Below are 22322 nucleotides of genomic sequence, written 5' to 3'. Positions count from 1 at the left end.
TCAGCAGTGGGTATGTAGGAAAAGTACACGTACACACACACACACACACACACACACACACACACACACACACACACGAGCAGCTTCAGAAAACTGGTCTCATTTAATGGAGAGAACAAAGGGCACTTAAACCTTTGGGGAGGGGATGAGTAGGGGCAGTCAGGGTGAGTGCACATCACTGGCCAGGGCCAGGGTACTGGGGATGCCTCCTTTGTATAAAGAGGAATTCCGGGTGCTGCTGGACATGACCTTATAAGGGGAGGGGAGGGACGAAGGTGGGAAGTACGACCTGCTGATCTTAGTATAAGATTTCCAGGGTTTGGATATGTCTAGACCCTACTCTTGCTCCAGGCCTCCTTGCTTTCCGGGGCTCCACAGCTCCTTGGCCCTAAAATATGTCACCATGTTTTTGTACAGATGAAAATCAGGAATTTAAAATAGTAAAATGAAAAGGCTCATCCATTCAGTGTATACTACCCATGTTTTCAGAATCCAACCAAAGTGGGGGTAAGACATTGAATAAATACCATCTATGTTTGAGCCAATGCTGGGCTTAGACATTTTTTCCTTACGATGACTATTCAGCAGGTTCCAGGACTACAGCTCTGTGAGAGACCATGCTCCCCCAGGGGAGAAGAAACCTGTGAAGAAATAATTGTAAGCTAATGAAGGGAAGGAGCAAGGAGAGATGAAGAAAAACGCACACATACATGTACACATATGTGTACACACAGAGGGACACACACACACCATGTACACGCATGCATGGGATGGGATCTATGCATGCTCCAAGTTCCTCTCTGTAAGGGATCACTCTGTAATAGGATGGACATTCTTCCTGGGCACTGCTGGGAAGAGTATATCTAACCTTCAGGTAGAGGTGCCTCCAGGCAGAACTACACCAGAGATTGTTTCAAGTCACTCCCTATCTTTATTCTGTCTGCCAGATAATCTTGTCTCCCTTTCTTCTTCCATCATGGTGGGAGTTCTAGTTCAAAGTGCACAGGCTTATGCTCTGGAAGCCTCTCTGAGTCCCCCATCCTGACAATAATCAAGAACAGAGACGTTCCAAACAGAAGACCTCCAACAGGCCCAGTACCCTGGAGTGAGCTCTCATAAGGACTTATGAAGCCCAGTGTGGTATCTGGGCTCTAGTTTGGGCTCCAGTCAAGACCACAGAGAATGAACCCAGCAAAGATGAGAGCCCTCGGATCCTCCGCTGAGAATGTGAGTCCTTCCTGACTCTGGGATGAGATCCTTGGGAGATGAGCTAGTCTGAAAACAGAATTCAGCCCACAGAAGCATCGAATGAAAGACTTGGCCTTTGTGTTTCAGCAAAGGATGGGGGTAGATGCTTCAAGACAATTGGGAAAGGGGTACCAACCATCACTGTGTAAGATATCTGAAGGGAATAAAATAGCTCAGAACTGAAATACTTTTTAACCACTATTCTTGATTTTTCTTCAAATCACTTAAAAAAATCATAAACATGATTGAGCAGGGGGGAAAAAATCTACTTTTCACAGTTGTAAAGAGCTTGACTCTGGCATTAATATAGTCTTACCAGTTAGCTGTCACTACCACCCATTGCAAGAATGTTTTTCTTTCTCCAAAACAAAATTTCTGTCCCCACCACTCAGTGACTCTCCCGGGTTCCCAATAGCGCTGATAGTTTTGCCCCTATCAATGTAGCCACTGGAGAGGTATTTTTAGCATTGGATTCTCTTGCTATTTGTCTTCTGAAGATTGGGTTACTCTTCCTAATGTTCTTCTTAAGATGCTGAGTGTTGCAGCCAGTCAGCATTTTCCTTTCTAAGGAACAATAATATTCCATTTTCTGTATAGACCACAATTTGTTGATTCAACCACTGGGGGACGCTGTGATTGCTGCTTATACCTTTAGCTGCTGTGAAAAGTTTATTTATCTTTATTTTATGTGTATGAGTATTTTATCTGCATGTTGTATGTATCATTTATGTATAGTGGCTGTGGAGACCAGAAGAGAGTGCTGGGACCCTTGTAATTGGAGTTAGAGATGGCTATGAGCTACTATATGGGTGCTGGGAACTGAATCTGAGTCCTGCAGGAGTAGCAAGTACTCTTAAGCTCTGTGTCATCTCTCCAGCCTCTCACAAAAACATAATAAAGTGGAGATGATCAAAAAAGACTCGTGTGTATATGTATGTGTGCATTTGCACACTAACTGCCTTCACCAAAAAAAAATGAAACACCACTATACTTTTTTAAAAGGCAAAATAACCAAAAGGTCTATTTGCATATATATGCAAATTACATATATATATATATATATCACAAGAGTTTGTAAATCTTTTATGTATTTTGCACCCAGAAACTTCATTTGAGCTGTTCTGTTTGAATTTGGTATCTTAAAATTCCACCTCAGTAAAAATGTGAGAGCCTCAGGGAGAAGTATGTATTTCTGGTCTCTTCTAACCCAGATATACAGCTACCTGCTTCAACTGGCCACAGGGACCTTGGAGATAAAGAAGGAGAATGACAAGGCTGGGGGGGAGAAGGTAGAGGAGGGGGAGGAGGAGGAGGAGGAGGAGGAGGAGGGGGGGAGGAGGAGGAGGGGGAGGAGGAGGAGGAGGAGGAGGAGGAGGAGGAGGAGGAGGAGGAGGAGGAGGAGGAGGAGGAGGAGGAGAAAAAGGCTGAGGAGCTCTGACCTAGAGTAAAATGCAAACCAAATGCAAACCCTAAACTTTGCTTTTTTTTTTTTTTTTTTTTTTTTTTTTTTTTTTTTTGGGTTTTGGAGACAGGGTTTCTTTGTATTAAAGGCGTGTGCCACCACACCAGGGTAAACTTTGCTCTTGATAAACATCAAATGTATCCTCTGCTTACAGAAGCACACTCACTTGAGAACAGCGATGCCTGCACTTCTTAGAGTCTCACAAGCTCATGACCAGGGAAGGGCTTGGCTAGGTCTGGCTCACAAGGGGGGAAAGTAGTAAAGCTGGAGTTCCCACTGTGTCTGTCACCTCCCTGAGCTCATGCTGGGCTGTGTGAATTCTGAAACTCAAAATAGAGCCTGGTTGCTCTCACTCTTCCATTCTGTGCTCTGGGAACAACAGAGTGATGAATAGCAGCCACCTTCCCCAGCAGAGGCAGGCAGCATGGAATGTGAAATGTGTACAGGCATTCTGCCTCTGATGTGTTGGGACCAACTGGGTGACATGACTATTTAAGGCCAATTTTGAAGATGTGGGAGCAAATCAGGGAATAAAATAAAGGTTCAATTAGTTCTTTATCTCCCCTAGAGTGTAAGTCTGCAAATTTTATTCAAATAATAAAATCTGTCTCTGTGAGATACTGAAATAAAATGGAGAAAGTACCTCACAGAGCAGACCATGACAGAAGCCACCAAAGTGACCCTGGAATGGTCAGCACACTTGGAGGGGTGTATTATCCATCAAAGTTGGGATACTAAGGATCTGTGTTAGTAGACCACTACATATAAATTAATACTGTGCTCCCAGATGGGGTCTGCCACTGGCCCATTTTAGGATCTTCCTCAAGCACCTACTACACATAACTAGAGACTTGCTTAAACTCAGAGAGTTGCGGGTAGAGTTGTAAAATGATCGAAGTTACTTAGTCTAACATCAGAAGATGAAAACTTTGGGTCATACTAAGAGAAAGGAGATGGCCCTGTGTGAGAAAGTCCTGAATGGAAACAGACTGGACGAGGTCTCCCGAGGCAAGGCAAAATCACATGACCACCACTGTCATCATGGGACAAGCGGTACAGAAGTCTCAGGAAAGGGCTGGCTAGAAGCCAGGCTTGCAATTCTGTTTTAGTAGAAGTGAGGCAGGATCGGGGGGAGAGTGCAGATGAACGGCTTTAGACATAGGCTATGGGTTAGTATACGGAAAGACTGTTGACAGAGAAAAGGCAGACCGCAAGGCTGACTGTAACAAACAGAGCATAGCATAAGAAAACCCTTGGTGCTGGGACGGTGAAGTCCTCACCCTTGGTAGACATTTCCCGCTGAGGGTTCTAACCTTCCTCCCAGCTCTGCCCCACTTCCACTTTTGGAAGTATATTTTTAAATTAATAAATTAATGTAGCATGGGGAAGTTTGCTGGCATGTATCATGATTCTGTGTGTGTGTGTGTGTGTATGTGTGTGTGTATGTGTGTGTGTGTGTGCGTGTGTGTATGTGTGTGTGTATGAGAGAAAGAGAGAGAATGAGAGATAGAGGGAAAGAGATGCAGATCAAAGGAAACATTTGAAAATTGATTCTTTCCTTCCACTTATCTTTGAGGCAAGGTCTCTCTTGTTTCTGTCACTGTGTGGTGTATTCCAAGTTAGCTGCCTGCGACCCTGGGGCACAGGAGTTCAGCAATTACAGAGTGCACCACCACAGCCGGCTTTTGATGTAGGTCACCAGGATAGAACTCAGGCTGAGTGAGCCCTCTCCCTAGCCATGGTCTTTCTTGATAAATTCTCTCTGTTCATGCTTCTACCAACACGTTTATGTACAGATTTTCTGTTCTGATATACAAGAACCAAGAAATCAAGAGGTTGTTCATCATACTCTAACCCCTGCCCATATCACAAAGATTCTCTTTTGAGCCCCCTACAGGCTCTGCCTAGTCATATGGGCTTCTAAATATGCAAACATGACATAGGTCCCCATCACCATGCCTACCAAGTTATGCATATAAGAGTAATAAGAGGAAGTCTGTTTAAGTTTCTTCGACTGGGAAAACGTAGCAACAGATGATGTTTATGTGCACTGCCAGTAATGAGGAAGAAGAAAAACGAAACTGAAAATCCCAGTGTTAAGTCAAACATGGGATACTGGGAAGCCTAGAGAGAGTCAAGCATCTTTTAGCAGCATCTTTCCTACAGAGGCAGAAGCCAGTGCCTCTGCAGCAGCGGCAGACAAGATGAGGACAGGAGGGAGAAGCCATACTTTTCATACTCTTCATACACTACATAATCTTGGGATTTGCAAGTCTCCAGGATGTAAAGGTGGAGGGCCAGATCCTAGAAGTTTATACTGCCCCTTGGCTCTTGACCATCCTAAAGCTTCATTCCTCATAAACATATCAGAAAACTCACCATTTCTCTCTGCCCCTCCTCTGCCTTGCTGCCACCATTTTTAACCCCCTTCACATGCTGTTGACTGATACATATTCTCTATCTCAGGACGCCACATTTGTGATTTGTCCTCTCTAGCTTCATGCTATGCAAAAGGGCCAGGTGGGGAAGCTGGCTTGAGTGCTTGGCCTCCAAGGTCTTTGTAGTTTCATCAGAGTAGGGTCCAGTCACCCTGTCCTTCAGATACTTGCATGCAGCGCTCAGATACTATAATCTGCGAGATTGCGAGCACATTACCACCAGGTGTGTAAGGCAGAGCACTCCTGTGTGAAGAGAAGGCTTTCTAGACTGTGCTGGGGGCTGCCTGGGATGAGTTGCAGGGGCTTGAAAGAGCAAGCTCAACTGTTCCACCCCAGAGTGACTTTCCTGCAAGTCCTTACTCTCAGAAGAAAACAGGGGGCAGAGTAGAACATGCTGGGAGTTCTCTGCCCTCTACAGCCAGAGAAAAAGTAAACCAAGACACATTCTACCCAAGCCAAACAACACTAATTTGGGGGAAAATTACATGGAAAAAAACATTTTTTAAAAAATGTTTTTCTAAGGGAAAGAAGAATTAGTTTAAAGAGTTGCATAGCACTGTACTTTGGATCTTAATGTTCACCAAAGGGTTCTGTGTGTTGAGTCAACCAGTGTTGTGCTGAGAGGGAGCCTGAGGGAGGTCTTCAGGGAGTGTGCTCTTGAGGGAATATTAAGGCCTCAGAGCCTTTTCCTCCCCTCTCTTTGCCTTTCTGGCCACACCTGAGAGGCTTTGCAGGAACTTCTAATGGGACATTTCCACAGGCCAACTGACCATGGGTGGAAAGAGTCCAAACGTCCTTCTCTTTTTCTAACTCGATTACCTACCACATTCCTTATACTAACAGAAGGCTGAATAACCCACAGGCAGCTCTTTGGGCATTTGTATCAATAACAGCAGAGTGGCTCTCACACGGAGGAGGAAAGAAGTCATCATTCACTCAACAGCATTTTATGCCACATCAGCGGAAAGGAAATCTTGCCTGCCGACCACAGGTTCAGCAGTTGGCCTGTCGCCCTAGCTGCATTTTCTGCAGGGACAAGAGGGTAACCTGTGCTCAGAGTTTGCATAGGATTAAGGATCATCTGCCACACAGACTGGCCCTCCCCGCACTGAAGGGATCAGCATGATACAAGGCATAGCTGTGACCTGCAAGGCTTCAAGCATTGACCTGACAGGGGTGGTACACGAAAGATGAAATGACAGACACATGCACAGAAGAGCTGGGATCTGGTGGGTTGTGTGCTCTCTGGTGGAGATGGACAGCCTTGAACCAACCCCGGACTTCAGAATGCTTACCAGGTATAACACAGAGGGAGGGCCCAGCTAATCTCAGTAGAAGGTCCCTGAAGGTGAGCAGTCTCAGGCTGTAAGCACCATCACCATTCGCACTTGGACTAAAGGCAGGCTTTGCCAAGAGCCTGACCAGGGGTCAGAGGGATCCCTGACAAGGTCATATTCATAACACATTCACGGAGGGCTTCTTTGGCTCACCAGAGAACATTCACAGTGACTCCCTCTTGCTGAAGGAGATGTGTACCACTATTTCACAGGAGGGTTGTCTGCTCTTGCTTCCCTTAGGGAGAGGGTATCTCTGTACTGAGGCCCACATTGGAAAAGCCTTTATGGGCTCCAAACACAGCAGGGTGTCTGGGCATGAGTGGCTAGACATGTTAACCAGACTCAAGAATACACATCCCATGGTGTTCTGCACAAGGCTTCTTCCCTAGGCCTAGGAAAAAGGAGTATGGCAGACATGGTTTGTACACCAACCACCAGCTCCTTGGGTGCAACATCTTCGCTCTGCCCCTCCATGGCTCATCTGCCCAGAGCCATGTTGACCACACAGCAGCCACCACGATGGCCAGCTGGGAGCTGTCTATGGACACAGCAGCCCTGTGGAGGAGGTTTCTTAGGGAACTTCGGTTTCCTCCTTGGAACCATGTAAGCAGGGACAGGAGCCACCCCTTTCTTCCCTGCCTCTCACTTGGGTGCCTGTACCAGAATTTGAAGGGGAGACAACTCAAATGACCTAAAGTATATTATGGACAAGAATTCCCTACAGACCAGTGTGACCTTTTGGAAGACCAGAGAGAGAGAAAAGAGACACAGCCAGGTACTAGTTCTCCATACTGCCTATCTCTGAGAAATTGCTCTGGGTCCAAGAAGGAGCCACTAAAAGAAGACTGACCCCCAAATGGCACAGAGCCCCCAGAGAGGACTCAGTGAGGGGGAGCTCAGTTCCTACGGCTGACACCACTGTGGTCCAGCAAGGTCTCAGGATCAGAGGGGCTGTTGGGAGAGCAGGGGTTGCTTCAGAGCACGGATCAGATGCTATCTTGTCCAATCACTTGGTTCACTGCAAGGAAACCCCTAGTGTTTGTCGAGGAGATGAGACTTGAATGGCACGCGTTTCCAAGAAAAAGCCGACATTTCTATTTAGCCCTGCTGCTTTTTGTCCAAAACAGCTAAAAGAGACCGACCCTCAAAACTGTTTCGTAAGCTTGTTGGGTCGAGGTGAAGACCACTGAACCTTGACAATTTTGGCAGAAGACTGGGGCAAAAAGGTCTCAGAGTCTAAGTAAGTATCCCCTCTCCAACACTCACGCCCTACACCCTGTCCACACTATCTGTGAAGTGACAGGGTAGGAGTGGAACTTGGATCTGTCTCTTAAATTCTTCTTCCTGAAGTAAAAGGTGTCCCCCTGCAGGGCATCTGAAAACCCAGCAGAAACTCCTCATGCAGGCTCACTGCAGGCTCCTGGGTTCCCCTGCACCAACCTGCCCGGCAGCTTTGGGAGTAGAACAAGCCCAATGCACGAGCTCACCCCTGACCCTCTGTCCAATTCTCTTTTCCTGGGTTCCCCCTGATGCCCTGCACTGGCCCAACTCAAGGACTGGCCTGAGTGCTCCTGGGAGGAGCGGACTGGAAAGCATCACATTTTGAGGAAAGGGATGGTCATAGAAAGATATTTGGGTTCCAACCTGCTCGTTCCAGATGCAAAGAGCATCTCTTGAGGAAACACTGGTGCCATGACTGTGGGTCTGTCCAGCGTGGGATGCTGGATGTCAGCACTTTAGTCAAGTATACATTAAGTCATAGATATTTAAGTTGGCAACATGAGTGAGCGATGGGATATCCCTGGTACAGGAAACAAGCAGGCATCCTTAGCCTTCAGGAAGACCTCCCCACATAAAATTTAAGCCACAGGACAGGTCTAAGGTAGAGGTTGCCTCTTGGATGCTCCAATCTTAAGACCCTGCTTTAGTCATTAGTTTATATGAAAAGAGGGTGAATTGTCATTTGAATTAAAATAATTAAAAGATAAATTCAGGAAAATGATCCTTAAGTATTTCTGGTGAAACTGTTATTTATTCTTTTTTTTTTTTCAGTAAAATTGAACATGAACCCCTTTTCAAATGAAAAATTTCCCAAAGGTAGCAGAGATGTTTTTTTGCCCAATTTTTACCCTTTTTTCTTACATATACGAACCAAAATTATTTATGTTAATTACTTGAAGTAACCTTCTTAGAGAGAGAGTGTGGGGAATCAGTTTTAGAAATTATCCCCTCAAGAGACAAGATGTTAATGACAAACAGAATCTTCCCTCTCCTACCACAAGGAGGCAGCAGCCCAAATCTCACTGGTGGGTGACCAGGGGTCCTATAGACATGGATCCAAAGTTTGGGTTCAGCACTAAGCCAGTAGAAATCATAGTCATAAAGCTTCCTTTAGTTTTTAAAGATTATTTAACTTTATGTGTATTGATGTTTTGCCTTCATGTATATATGTGCACCATGCCCATGCCTGGTGTCCACAGAAGCCACCTATACCCTGGAACCAGAGTTACAGATAATTGTGAGCCACTGGGTTGGTGCCGGCGACTGAACCCAGATCCTCTATAAGAGCAACAAGTGCTCTTAACCACTGAGCCATCTCTCTAGCACATCATAAAAAAATCTTATACTTGAATATCTTGAAGCTCTGTCCCTGGAAAAGCCCAATATTATAAAGGACATACTTTGGATATACTTGCTCGTGTATAACCATATCAGCCATAGGCTGTGAGGAAGAAAAGACTACCCCAGGTATTTTAAAGGGCAAGATCGGACTGACTGCAGACTCCCAGATACCTGATATGCTGGGAGATAGTGGAATCATCTCCATCAGCCTTCAGAGCATGATCTACACAGCCAAGTTGTCTTTCAAAGGCCAATGGAAGATGTCCATACAGGTCAGAACTACATAGAATTACACACATGAGTATCAAACCCAGCACTGTATGTCAAAATCAGGTGAGGAATATTGAGCCCAAATGAATGAGCAACCACACTGATTGTTTTTATGGAAAATTTGTCTTTTTATGGAAAATTTGTGGAAAAATGTCTTTCAAAATATTAAAACATAATATATATGTGTGTATATATGTGTGTATATTTATATATATGTATGTGTATATATATATATATACTTGTGTGTATATATATATATATACTTGTATGTATATATATATATGTGTACATGTATATATTTTATAGATATAGATATACAGTCCATTGATACTAGGTCATTTCTGCACCATCCCAATCTATGGTACAAATCTGCAAGCACAAATGAAAGAACTGGCAATTCTGTAGAGCCAAGCCACAGGACACCACTGCACCCTAAAGTTGTTACCTACCACCCTCAGTGTTCTGCTGACAGCTCAGAGCATGAAAGACAAAAATGAGATGCATCCATCAAGAAGGGTGTGAGACAGGCACATGGAAACTAGTCTGCTCATCAGAAGCCAATGATCTAGCCTTGGGTTCCAATAATAGCTCCTCATCCCTTGCCTTACTTCATACTAAGGGATTCCTATGGCTTAGGCTGACTTCACACAACTAGCATTCTTCCAATCTCTTGCAGACGCCCTGAAGGTGGAAGCCAATGGAAACTCAGAGATCAGACAGGTCCTGAGGCAAGTGTCTGACTCTGAAGATGAGCAGACCTTACTTCCAAAATCATCAGTGTCATGTGACCGTGTTCTTCCTCTACCCCAGAAGTCTAAATACTATGATGGCACATGGTCTGATCCAGGTGACTCATGACATAAACCTGTCCAAGCAGTACAGGCCCTTATGCCAAGCCTAGCTAATCACACTGTCTTATGGATTCTGGTCCCTTTGTTTGCACTCGGGATGGTTCCTAGGACCCTGTTGATGCTAAGCAGAGTCACCACTGAAGCTGTGTCCCTAACCCACCAACCCCACCTCGATTCAAGGCCAGCTCAATTCTAGCAGTAACAGTGTGCAGAGCCCATATTTGCTGAAGAACCTAATGCACACCTAATCTTAAACCTCTGAACACTTCCAGAAAAGGCAAATTTGATGGGGCTGGAAAAGCAGGCACTGTTCTGCCTGGCAAGACCCATGCTGGAACTTACGTTTCCCAGGAGAAACAGTGGCTGCAGAGTTTCCACCTGTCCATGAGCCCCGGCTCACTCGTAAGAACTTCCCTCCAGATGACGGGGTCTATGTACTGTGTGCACTGGCCTCTCCTGGCTCCATCCTGCTACAATTTCCCCATCACAAGAGCTAGACTACTGCCTGCTCTTAGGCGCTGGCACCCAGCATCTGTTCACTGGCATGCTAGTTACCTATCATAGAACCGGTGTTGGTCTAGAGATGGTACCTTCTACATACCCAACTAATTTCATCAGTACTGGGATACCCAAGACTCCAGCATCCTTCCCACCACAAGGATCCAAGGAAGTCCTGTGGTCACTCTCCTGAAAGCCATCTCTACTAAGACCTGAGACAGAGAACAGAAACAAGAAAGGACCCGCCATATGCTATCTCTTTCTTGTAGAACACCTGGGAAGGCACTGTGATTCCACTATACATTATTTTGAACCAGGAACAGATTCTTTGTGCTGGGAGAGAAAGCAAAGACCCTTCCCTTTTCTCTGCTAAACATGTGACTCTGTGTGTGTGTGTGTGTGTGTGTGTGTGTGTGTGTGTATGTGGCATGGGCTGGCCTTCTATGTTCAGACTCCAGATGACTGGTTTTCTCTGTCCTTAATGCAAGCCCCTACTAACTAATGATCTATTCCACTATGCAGGGGTACTGTGAGGATAAATGGCAGTGTCTATAAAGTGCTTGGAGTTCTTAGGATGAAAAGACACAGGAGAAGAACAGAGCAGCGACACGTTATTATTCTCGCACAGAGTGGGTGGAATTGCAAAGAGAAATCATGTCAGAGATGTAAGGAAACTTAAAAGTCTGAGACTTTAAAAGGCTGAGATTATTAAAACACCTAGGTGTTTGACAGGAGAAAATTCAACTGTTCTCCTGTCTCAGAGATATAATACTTCTTTCTCATTCCTTACTCCACCCCACAATTGCTTCTTCCTGAACTAAGCTTTCAGTGTAGTCAAGTGAGCTCCATAGATGAAAAATTATTTTTATATAGGTATGCCCTAAAGTGACAGCTGCCCCCCCCCAAAAAAAAACACCCAGCTGTGGCAGGCAGTCACCATCAGCATGAGTTATTGCTGGGTTGTATTGGACTCATACACATCAAGAATGTGTCCAAATGTGGATATGGCTGAAGGCTCCTTGACTGTGTGGAGATGGGGTGATAAAACTGAGTTGTCTGCATAGAATTAGAACTCTGATAGAGCCACAGGCATGTGGGAAAGGAAACAGGAAGGATCCACTATCAGAAAAGGAAAGATGGCTAAGACAGGCATCTCTCTCTGGTTTCTTGAGTGCAAGCACTAACTTGGGCAATAAACACACAGTATCCGTAACCCAGCATGGGTCTGTGATCTAAGCCCATCTGTAACTGCCTGGTGCTGGAACCATATGCTAGGAAGTTAAAAAGCTCCAGGAGGGGTGTCCCAGAGGCTGCCTGAGATGAACAAGTGGGTTTATCTGGAGGGACCCCACAAGGACGGGCATGCCCCTCTCTTCACAGGGAGTGATGTCAGAGACAAAACCAACCTGGAGTTGAAATCATGCTTGAATTTGCACACAGAGTAAATAGGATCAGCCTGCCCCAAATAGCAGAACTCAGCCAAAATGAAGCCCCAATAAGGATATTTGAACGTCTTAGATAAATGTCATTCAAAATCATAGCCAAAGGGTATGCAGGGTTGATGAGAAATCAAAAATCAGCCGTTAGAAATAAATTTTAAAAATTATAGTTAGTGGATAATTTTTTAATCCAGCACCTAAGAGGAAGCTCATAAGAAACAATTAGAAAACTCGAAGGCTGAACAGAGGATTTTTCAGGATCCAGCTGTAGAAAAGGAGATAAAACGGGGAAGATGCATTAGATACATGCCAAACAAAAGGAGAACATTCTTCATGAACACCAGAGGAGGCAACAAGGGGTAGTGGAGGCAGACTAAAAGACACGATAAGAGAGATGGTTCCAGGTCAGCAAAATGTGGGAGAATGTTAGAAACAAAGCTCCTAGCAGGCTAAGGAGCTCTTGGTCCTCTCGGATTCTATACCAGTCAGGGTTTCCAGAGAACAACAGCCAGTAAGAGATCAGATGGACAGACACACAGGCATAAAAAGAGAAAATTTCAAGGAATTAGAGAGGATAGCAAGAATCTAGAAATCTAACCAACCTATTATTCCCCCACCCCAAAGGCTACCAGACAAGAAAGCACTGTGGTTTGAAGGAGCCACCTTCAACTCTGTTCAGACCTCCTCAGGGAGGGATGCCCTTACTCAAACGTTAATACATTTCCAAGCCACCTTCTCAGAAACGTCCAGAGCAATATATGAACTACTACCTGGACACCCTGTGACCCAGTCAACAGGGCTCACAAAGTCAGCCATCAGAGATTCCACATTAATGGAACTCCTAAATGAAAATGACAAAGAGGAAGGTTTAAACCATCAAAAATAGTAGGCACGTAGAGGAATAAAATTTGGGCATAAGAACATTTTTAAATAGGTCAAAAAAAAACATTTTGATAATACTTTCAGTTTTCTGAGGTTGAAAACAGTGTTGGAGAGCATTTTGTTTAGTGCACTAATCAAGAGTAAGAACAAAGCCTAACTGACAGGAAAACCATGAGGAGACAGTTGCTGACTTCCCCATCATGGTTGTAGGCATCCCTGTCATATGGCGACCACACATAGATGTAGGTGGTAAAGGTAACACAGCAAAATAGGAACAGGCCTGAACACCTGGCAAGGAGTAACATCAGCAAGTCACCAAGGGCACTCACTGGTACTGTCCCCTCATGAAGATGGTGACAGTCTACCTAAGCAGAGTGGATAGGACCAAAGGAAGAAGGGGAGGGAGCTGAGCACCAGCCTTCACCCCTCTTCATCCTCTTGGCTGTGGCGAGCTGGTCTCTCTGAAACCATGAGCCAAAATCTATCTTGCCTCCTATAAGTTGGTGTGTTAGTTATTTGATTGTAGTAACAAGAAAAACAGTGACTACAGCTGGCTTGACTGGTAATCATATCATGCAGATATATCAAAACGCCATGCTCTGTGCCTTAAATATACACGCACAAGTCTGAAAAGAGCTTTCTGGAAAATGAATTTAAAAAGTTATCCAGCTTTATTATTATCAGAGGTACTGTGTTTATGATTATTTATGGTTGGGTAAAACAAAATGAGGTGCTATTTTACATTTCTTACATGTGTAGAATCACAAAGACTCACAATGAACAAATTCAAATGTTCACAAAGACTCCCAACTTGAGAAGCGGTTGGTAGAAATGAAGTTAATACAATTATTTTTAAGACTGACTTGCTCTGTAAATCATATGGATATAGACGAGCCCTACTACCCATAAATTCTATTTGATAATTTTCTCAAAATATCTTTAGTAGTATCTCAAAGCATGCGCAGCAATAGCATATACCACACAGGGATATGTACTGTGACACACAGAGCTTGAATCTTGGAACCCTGTCAAGGAGCAGCTGAGGAACAAAGAAAGGACAGACACACAGACATACATACAGGAAAGCTGGCTGGATGGTGTCTGTTTGTCCAGAAACCTAGAACGTCAGGCTGTATTAGGGACAGCACAGGAGGAGAATCTAGCTAGTCTCCAGAAGCTATGTGTAAGAGAGTCTCAGACTGTAAATATATAGAAGAAAGAGGAGGGGGCTGTAGCTGCTAGTCTTTGCAAGCACTGGTCACTCAATGATAGGCACCAGGACACCTGGGGAAGGCTTTATCACCCTCCTGAGCCTGACCTGCATGGGTAATGGCTTTGCCGATTCCTCATGATCTGAGGATTGGAGTCTTCAACATGGCCACACCCATGTCAACAATACACATTCACTCAGGGCTTCTCCATTCTCTACAGATATGTACAAACATGAGCTGAACATGGACACCAATAGACATGCCAAAGTTGATGAGGGAAAAGCCCCTGAGGCCTCCACCTTACACAAAGAACTCACAGACCAGCAAAGGAATCTGGAGACAGGAGAGCAGGTGTTCCCAAGGGAAGAGCCCACCAATTGGTTTCTAGTGTCAAATAGCCAAGTGGGTGCTGGGAATTGAACTCAAGTCTTCAGTGAGAGCAGCCAGCTCATAATCACTACCAACCCTCAAAGCCCCAGTTAGTGATTCTCATGGAGAGGGAAAGACAGAAGTGGATTGATTAAAGATTTATTTGTAAATCCATATATTGATTTACCTTTTGAAAAAAAATCTGTGACATGTGAGTCTACATTTACAGAACCATAGATAATAAGACAAGGGATTCTTTCTGGAGGTTGTGTTTCATAATTGTTCTGATATTGTGTTTGTACATTCAGACAGTGGAGTGTGCAATGTGATAACTTAGCATCTAGGGGTAAAAGAACAAGGAGATTTTCAATGATTTCTTGGTTCACATCATGGCAGTCATCCAAGGTATGGCTATTAGTTGATCACTGAAGTAGTCTGCATACACACTCTCATCATACCCGCCTTGTACGCAGGATTTATTTCACTCTTAGAGAAAGTAAGACACTGGCTCAGAAAACTAAGTCATAACACCTAAGTTAAGTTTACCTATGTATCTCGTCTGTGCTGACTAGGACGTGTCAGATTAGCATGAAAAAGAAGTTCCTTGTAGTCCTGGTACCTGCAAGATTAGCAAGGCTCAAGACCTACAAGTTTAGCATGGCCCAAGTGCTTTCTCTGAATCTGAATCTGCTCTCCTCAACTTGACAGCCTATAGCTACGTGTGTCTACACAGATGAAGAAATGAAAGTCAAGCAATGTGTTCACAAATGAAGACTAAGCTTAAACCAAGAAAGCATAATATTTTTAAATTAAAAATGTGAAGTTTAAAAGATGCTGTTAAGTAGTAGTTGGATTTTAAAAAAATCTTGGTTCTAGGTGAGGTTGTGATTAGATTTACTAAATATATTTTAGCTTCCCCAGCAATTATAGAAAATGTCTTGCTTTAGGGGTGTTATGAGAATATGAAACTCTAAATTGTTTTATTACATTTTTTAATTTAGTGTGTGTGTGTGTGTGTGTGTGTGTAGTGCATGTGCCACAGCATCTATGTGCCATAGCATGTATATGCCACTGCATGTATGTGCCACAGCACCTGTGTGGAGGGCAGAGGACACTCTTCAGATGTTGTTTCTCTTTTCATCATGTGAGTCCTGGGGTTTGAACTCAAATTGTCAAGCTTGGCAGTAGGCATCTTGACTTACTGATCCATTTTACTAGTCCCAAAACTTATAAATTGATCAATATTGCTGTATCTTAAGGAATATGAGGCATGGAAGGGAGGTTAGTAGTTAATTATGCATGTTTGGGACATACCTGTACATATGTGCTTATGTGTACATGTGCCTATATGTCTGCTTTATTAAGAACATTGGGAATGAATTAATTCTCTGTGCTATAGATGTGAGAGATTATATTTTATATAATTTCTTATCTAACTTACTTGACTATTGGGTTAGATTGTGACATCTTTCAAATCAAAAGAATCACATATATGACAAGAGGCTAAAGGCACAAAAAAAAATTGCCAATCTGCCCATGAGTAGATGAATCCTGATTTGTATCAATCTTTCTGTCCTCAAGTGTTAACTTGCTAATGCTGAGTATTTAAACTGACTCCCTTGCAGCCCAAGTAATGGTATTACCAGCTAAACAGTCAACCCTTTGCTATCTCTGAGGTTAGGGGACAGTTTCCCATACATAGCTATGTTCTTACTCCTAGGGGTGACGATGATCTCCCACCATTAGTTATACTACCAGAATCATGGAAGCACCTCAAACAATAAGAGCATACCCTTAAATTCTTATCACTGTTTCTTCAAACAAGCCAATAATCATTTTTAGGTGGGACCTGGCATCCCCATCTACATCCCTGTCTGCCTCCCTATCTGTCTCCCCATCTGCCTCCCCGTCTGCATCCTTGTCTTTATACTTGTTGTCATCTGCATCCCTGTCATCTGTAACCCAGTCTACGTCCATGTCTGCATCCCTATCATGACACCCAGTAAATGTTCTCATTACTGAAATATTGGCTTTATCCATATTATTGTAAGACTTGGCACCAATCTTCCCACAAAAGCCAAGGAAAAAATTAAATAATTGACTCTGGGTTCCAAACATGATCAGTTACTATTAATGTATGCCTCTTCTGGGGTTCTGTAACCATTGTGGTTACCAGTAGTAACCAAGTTTGGGTTGTAAATTATTTCAGAGCATGATGACTGGTTTTCTAGGAAAGGCAACCCACAGCATCCAGCACACTGCTTCCTATCTTAGCTAGTTCAGTCTGCCACCAAGTCATCTCCTCATTGAGTACATATGGATCTTATGCATATTAGGTGCCACCAATTATCATGAACACTAAGGGGAATGCCTTGTTGCAGTGGGTTATTGTATATATGTCCCCAAATGTTATTGTTTAATTTTTTTTCCTTTTGAAGTAATTTTAGACTTACAGAGGACTAACAAAACCTAAGCATAGCATTCTTATGTGCCCTCATCCTCCTCTTCTGTGCCCTCACCCTCCTCCTCTTCTGTTCCCTCACCCTCCTCCTCTTCTGTTCCCTCACCTTCCTCCTCTTCTGTTCCCTCACCTTCCTCCTCTTCTGTGCCCTCACCCTCCTCCTCTTCTGTTCCCTCACCTTCCTCTTCTTCTGTTCCCTCACCCTCCTCCTCTTCTGTTCCCTCACCCTCCTCCTCTTCTGTTCCCTCACCCTCCTCCTCTTCTGTTCCCTCACCCTCCTCCTCTTCTGTGCCCTCACCTTCCTCCTTTTCTGTGCCCTTACCCTCCTCCTCTTCTGTGCCCTCACCCCTCACCCTTCTCCTCTGTGCCCTCATCTCCTCCTCTTCTAATCCCTTGTGTAACAATGGAACATTTATAAAGATCAAGAAACTAATATCTGTGCAGTGTGAATACCTGTGGTACATGCTTTCTTTCTTTCTTTCTTTCTTTCTTTCTTTCTTTCTTTCCTTCTTTCTTTCTTTTTTTCCTTCTTTCTTTCTTTCTTTCTTTCTCTCTTTCTTTCTTTCTCTCTTTTTTTATCATTCTTTAGAAGGTTCACTTGCCAGAAGCATGTGCTGTGCTTGACCCCACCTGTCATTCCGAGCAGCCTCTGTTCTTGGTCTGTGGCTCCGGATCGAGGCTCCAGGAGCATCCTGAGCTCCTGCATTGCTGGCTGCTAGAGTCTCAGTGCTGCAGCCTATCTGCTGGCCCGAGTGCCTGTGCACTCAGCAGGGTTGCACATGCTGCACACTCTGCTAGCTCTCTCCCCTTCCCCTGAGACTTAACACAATGAACAATTAACATCGGAACATCTCATTTACTAAATTAGCGTCAATCACAAAGCTAATTAAGTGAAAAGTTAGAATTCAAATGATGTTCTGACTTATTTAATCTTCACCACAAATGTAAGCTACATTCTTCTCATTTTATACATTAAAATTGGATCATACAGGCTTTCTTTTTTAATAAAAATAAAGCTCCTTAAAGGACGGAGCAGATGATGATACCTATGTGTGTCCACATACATGTTTACCACAAGGAACATATAACTGAGGGATAATCAGGACTTCAGATAATATTTTAGAATCTTCCCAGCATGTCTTCAGGGTAAAACTGATGGTTTAAGATAATCTATTTAAAACAGATGTTTTTATCAATGATTTCCACATCTCATTAGGAAAAATGGCAGAAATACTAACTAAATACTGTATAAAGTGAATGACTTATCACATATTTCAGAAGGAACATTATGAACAAGTTCTCCTGGAAAGAAGCTGTATCTGCAGACACTGACTGACTGATAGACCTGCAGTGATGTGGGGAGGTTGGAATGTTGCAGATCTTGAGGCTAGTTACCTTATTTGGGGATAATACTGGACCTCAGAACAGCCATTAGTCTGCTTCTGTATCTGCACTAACATCCTTGTGACTAATGATGAAAACCTTTGAAATTTCTTAACCCCAAAGCTAAAACTGACATCAGCTATCACCTTGAGCCTGTAGAAAACTCCCCTGTCTTGTGGTAAAGACCTCTCTGATGTTCCTACCAATGCATTTTAACTTTGATTTATGACTGAAGTGTCATAAATTCTGTAAAATTATGAAACATCATGAAACTGCTTCCATACCAGAACAAGGAATTTGAAATAACATAAATCTGCGTTCCTGGGTCTCTCAAATGGATCCAGAATAAAGTATCTGTAATTCCCTTTAAAATGAGAGCTATGTTTTGTTTGTTTTGTGTGTGTGTGTGTGTGTGTGTGTGTGTGTGTGTGTGTGTGTGTGTAGCCAATATCCATTTGTAGAAGTAGTAATTCATGAAGAACAATAACCTCTAAGTTTTAAGTTCCTGAGGCACAAACATGGATTTTCGTCTCCACCTCGAAACCCCTCCAGTCTTCACACAGCAGATTTCAGACTGCAGATTCATCCAGTTTTGTTAATCTCTGTGTTAATGTCAACCCACCCTGACTTGCTGAAGCTCGTCATATTTAAAACTGTTCACATATGTGCATGAACACACGCGAGCACACATACACGCAGACACACACATCTCTACCCTTCAAAAAAGATAAAAATGAATGAGCAAATCAAAGTGAATAAAGATATTCATATTCTGATTTATTTATTTATTTGTTTATTTAGCGTTGTGAAGGTCTAAAAGGTGGTTATGAAATCAAAATACACTGAAGACTAACTTTGTTTTCTACATTTCAAAAATCTAACTTCTTCCCTTAGGTGTGACCTGAGATCTCCCTGGGGAGTCGTCTGCTTGGATGACACTCACATTCCACAGGCCAGGGTGGGACTGTGACTCTGAGTGTGGCCCCGAGGCCAGGCCAGGCCAGTCCGGGCTCACAGCGTGCGCACACTCGCGCGCGCACACATATACATACACACACACAGCTTTTCAGCCTAAAAGGAAATGCTGGAGTTGGAAGAACACTCATCATCCAAAGGCTGTGTGAAGCACCAGCGGGCCCTCTTGGTTAAGCTGAGATACTCTAAAGGAAGTTTGCAGTGGAAGGTTCCTGGCCAAGGAGGAGCAAACGCTTTGATTTAAAGGTACAGCTGTAATCTACAGTGTTGCAGTTTTCAGGAAACCCTACTTCCTGGCACCTTCTAACAGCTCTCAGTTTTGTTTTTTAAAAGCCATGCTTTCCAGAGTCTTTTAAGAACTATTTTCTAAAATATGTGTGTGCAAACATTTTTTAATATATGTGCGTGAAAGTATGCACAATGGATGCAGATGCTAACAGAAGCCAAAGTGGGCATTGGGTTCTAGAGAAATCTAGGGTGGCAGGCCGCTGTGAGCTGCCTGATGTGGGTGCTGGGGCCGGACTCTGATCTTCTAACAGAGCAGCAAGTGCCCTTAACCACTGAGCCTAGTGCCCCATCTTTCGGTTTTAGAGGGATTCAAATAGAAGTTTGTTGATGTTCTGATTAAGGCTAGGAGATGTAACCATTTTTTCTGAATCCTGACATGAACAGCGTGTTCTCCTAAGACCAGCACTGGGAGTTCTGGGAGTTTCTGCTGCTTCCTCAGGTGGCTCCAGATTCACTTCAGACATTTGCTTAGTGATCTTCCTTCAGCTATTAGCATGAAATAGTTATTGCCTCTTGCAGGTCGCCTCCCCAACAGTGTTACCCCGCAATTGAGCTAGTCTGTTTGTCTTTCTTGGTTTCTATCTCTCTCTCTCTTTTTTTTTTTCTTTTAGTTACATTGTATTTTGCGGTCCACTCTTTAAATTGATGCTACAATTAGAAACTATTGGCTCTGAGGAGCAACTTTGGCTCCTTTCAGACCTGACTAGAGGGGTCTCTGTACTGTTACCTTAGAGACTCTGTTACCTTGGCCAACAAGGAGATAAACTGATGACCCAGTTGTGGGTGAGAACCTCAGTGTCTTTCTGCTTACTCTCTGGCTTGCGCTGGATGTGCTGAACTCAGAAAGTAACTCAGTCAGCTGGTGTCAAAACTCCAACTGCTTTATTGACTGCAGATGACCCTTCTCAAATTAGCCTAGCCTAGGCTCCATGGGGTCTTTGTGCTGAGATAACTTTGAATTACTGTGGAGAGACAACCCCCAAGCCAGTCAGAACATAAACGGTCCTGTTCTTGCCTCTGCCTCTTTCCCATATCTTATCCCTGATGGTCATCATCACCACAGCTTACATTGTCCTGGGATCTGGGAAGGCAGAAGTCTCTGATTGGAGGATGAGGACTCAGGGGGAGACTCTCCAGCCCAAGGGCAGATCAAGGTGGTCTCTCCAGTTGTGTAACATTGCTCTTGGTCTCTGCTTATATACTGTCCAGTGGTTGTCGTGGGTTTCTAGGACTGTGTCCGGTTGTCTTGAGTGAGTGATGTCACTGAGTTCTGGTTATCGGGTGCAGCTTTGGGTATAGGAGGGATCCTGACTATAAGCTATTTTTACATGTCTAAAAGGCATTTTTTCCACCCAGCCCCCTAAAAGGAATTTTTTTTTATTATATTCATATAGTTGGGGAGATGGCTCCATGGGTAATGAGCCTGTCACAATCCCATGAGAATGGGGTTCAGGTCCTCAAGACCCATATAAAAGGTGGGTCTGGCAGTATGTGCCTGTAATTCCAGTGTGCTGTGGGGTGGAAACAGGAGGACCTTGGTGGCTTACTACTCTAGTTCAAACTATGAACTCTAGGCTCAGGGAGAGACATTGTCTCAACCTGTTAGGTGGGGAGCAATAGACGGGAGACTCCAACAGCAACCTCAAGCTTCAACATGTGTGCATCATGTAAGCACATGTGCACACACACACATACACACAGGTAAGTATACCCACATACACATGTGTACATACACACACTGATAAGACCTATCCATAGTGTATTAGTAATTAAATAAGGTCCATACCTTGAGTCAACACACAATATGAATGAGGAAAAGAAAAAATATTCATATATATACATATATGTGTGTGTGTGTATACGTATATATGTGTGTGTATGTGTGTATATATATATGTGTGTGTGTGTGTGTGTATATATATGTGTGTGTGTGTGTGTGTGTGTGTGTGTGTGTGTGTGTGTAAAATTAGAACTTTCAGAGGAAAATACATAAGAACAGCTCTTGACTTGAAAAATCATAAAAATAATGGGTGATCCAGGCACAAAAAAGGATTAAACTAAGGCATTCTACACCAATAGGAATGCATGATGGACAAGCCAGCCACCAACCCTTTGACCTACACTCTGCCCTGCCTGCAAGATACACTAATGCAATGGTGGCACAGAGCTTATGGAGTAGCCAGGCAACGTCTAATATGACTTAAGGCCCACTCCATGAGATAGAACCCATACTGCTTGGAGGACCAAGAACCAGAGACTAGATAGGTCAGGGACATGGGGTAAAACAAAATACTACTGCTCTACTAAATGTACCCATACAATGACTCCTACTGACATTCTGTTATGCTCTTAGATCAGTGCCTTGCTCAGCCATCATCAGAGAAGCTTCCTCTTGCAGTAGATGGGGACAGATACAGAGACCTAAAGCCAGACACCATACAGAGAATGAAAGGCCTTGCAACACTCAGCCCTAAATGGGAGGTCTCCATCAAATCCTTCTCAGGGAACCCTGCAGATTGTCAGAGCCAGAGGGGATGGAGGACACCAAGAAAATGAGACCCTCAAACAATCAACATGAGCAATGTTCA

The 22322-nt window shown here is 43.7% G+C and overlaps 1 protein-coding gene and 1 long non-coding RNA gene across 5 annotated transcripts in view; one reads left to right on the top strand and one right to left on the bottom strand.

The window, feature by feature from the left end:
* Pde10a (phosphodiesterase 10A) overlaps positions 1 to 22322 on the bottom strand; it is a 461462-nt gene that overhangs the window by 232335 nt on the left and 206805 nt on the right. The gene's annotated exons all lie outside the window — the stretch shown is intronic.
* Positions 18890 to 22322, top strand: part of Gm46585 — a 31500-nt gene continuing 28067 nt past the window's right edge. The window contains exon 1 of the long non-coding RNA XR_001782163.2: positions 18890 to 19692. This is a non-coding gene — a long non-coding RNA (predicted gene, 46585). The remainder of the gene's footprint in view (positions 19693 to 22322) is intronic.

This window comes from Mus musculus, chromosome 17, assembly GCF_000001635.26.
Source record: "Mus musculus strain C57BL/6J chromosome 17, GRCm38.p6 C57BL/6J".
NCBI classification, from domain to species: Eukaryota; Metazoa; Chordata; class Mammalia; order Rodentia; family Muridae; genus Mus; species Mus musculus.
The sequence above is the reverse complement of the archived record's forward strand: the minus strand, read 5'-3'. Positions and strand labels throughout refer to the sequence as shown.